The 2,052-nt window shown below is 28.8% G+C and overlaps 1 non-coding gene across 1 annotated transcript; it reads left to right on the top strand.

Moving 5' to 3' along the window:
- Positions 1–1,861: 1,861 nt before the first annotated feature.
- PPTG_20612 lies at positions 1,862–1,933 on the top strand. Its single transcript has one exon. It is a non-coding gene; the product is annotated as a tRNA-Trp (tRNA).
- The last annotated feature ends 119 nt before the right edge of the window (positions 1,934–2,052 follow it).

Here is a 2,052-nt window from a genome sequence, read left to right as displayed (position 1 = left end):
AAAATATAATATAAAAAAAATATTTATTATATTGATTTTTTATTTAAAAATATTTGTTCTTCTTAGATTATTACATAATAAATTCAAATAATTATACATTTTTGATAATTTTAAATATATAAATTTTTTATTAAAAAACTCAATATAATCAATAAAATATAAACAAATTTATATTAATTATTTAATATATATTTTTAAATAAAAAAATAAAAATTTTCTATCCTTTAAGACAATATAAAATGAAAATTAATATAAGAATGTTATATTATTAAAATTAAAATTTTTTGTTATTTTAAATATATATATTAAATAATTAATATAAAAATTAAATAGAGTTTGATCCTGGCTCAGAATAAATGCTATCGGTATGCTTAACACATGCAAGTTGAATGTTTTTAAAACATGGCGAACGGGTGAGTAACACGTGAATTATCTACCTTTTAATTCGGAATAATTATTTATATAAAAATTCGGAATAAATATATTAAAGTTTTTTAACGTTAAAAGATGAGTTTGCGCAAGATTATGGTAGTTGGTAGTTTAAAAGACTACCAAGCCTATTATCTTTAGCTGGTTTGAAAGAATGATCAGCCACATTGGGACTGAGACACGGCCCAAACTTTTTTAAAGGCAGCAGTGGGGAATTTTGGACAATGAGCGAAAGCTTGATCCAGCAATACCGAGTGAGTGATGACGGCTAATTAGGTTGTAAAGCTCTTTCATTAAGGAGGAAAATGACAGTACTTAAAAAAGAAGTTCCGGCTAATACCCGTGCCAGCAGCCGCGGTAATACGGGAGGAGCGAGCATTATTCGGAATGATTAGGCGTAAAGGGTTTGTAGGTGGTTTTTTAAGTTGAAAGAAACAAATTAAAGCTCAACTTTATACATTTTTTCAAAACTAATAAACTGGAGTATAAATAGAGGATAATGGAATTTCTATTGGAGTGATAAAATACGTTGATAATAGAAGGAAGATCTATGGCGAAGGCAATTATCTGGGTATATACTGACACTGAGAAACGAAAGCTTGGGTAGCGAACGGGATTAGATACCCCGGTAGTCCATGCTGTAAACGATGAGTGCTAATATTTAGAATTTTTAGATATAACAGCTAACGCGTTAAGCACTCCGCCTGAAAAGTATAATCGCAAGATTGAAATTCAAAGGAATTGACGGGAGTCTACACAAGCGGTGGAGCATGTGGTTTAATTCGATAATACGCGCAGAACCTTACCAACTCTTGCTAATTTTTATATAAAATATTATATAAAAAACAGGCGTTGCATGGCTGTCGTCAGCTCGTGTTGTGAAATGTTTGGTTAAATCCTTTAACGAGCGCAACCCCTATTGTTAGTTGCTAATTTATTTAATAAAATAAAAGTACTCTAACAAAAAAATTAATGATAGGTTAATGGAAGGTGGGGATGACGTCAAGTCTTCATGGCCCTTATGAGTTGGGCTACACACGTGCTACAATGATAATCACAATGAGAGGCAATAATGATAAAAATTGGAGCAAATCTTTAAAAATTATCTTAGTTCGGATTAAGGGCTGAAACTCGCCCTTATGAAGTTGGAATCGCTAGTAATCGCAGAACAGCATGCTGCGGTGAATATGTTACTGGACTTTGTACACACCGCCCGTCACATCAGGGAAGTTGATTATTTTTAAAATAATTTTTAATTATTTAATATTATTATCTAATTTTTTAATTATAATAATTTATAATTTATATTAAATGAATTAAAATTCCTAAAAAGTAATTAGTAACTTTGATGAAGTCGTAACAAGGTAGTCGTAGGGGAACCTGTGTCTGGAAGAGATCTTTAAAACATTCTTAAATTAATTTTCAAAATCTAAGGAAAATAGTTTAATTGGTAAAATCATAGTCTCCAAAATTATTGTTATGGGTTCAAGTCCCATTTTTCCTGTTTTTATTTAATAAAATATTATAAATCAAAAAAATTTTATAAAATCTGAAATTAATTAAATTCAAGTTATAAAAATAAAATTTTATTTAAAATACTTTTTAACAAAAGGGAATTTAAAT

This window comes from Phytophthora parasitica (assembly GCF_000247585.1).
Source record: "Phytophthora parasitica INRA-310 unplaced genomic scaffold supercont2.574, whole genome shotgun sequence".
Classification (NCBI taxonomy): Eukaryota; Oomycota; class Peronosporomycetes; order Peronosporales; family Peronosporaceae; genus Phytophthora; species Phytophthora nicotianae.
This window is presented reverse-complemented; position numbering and strand designations above follow the sequence as displayed.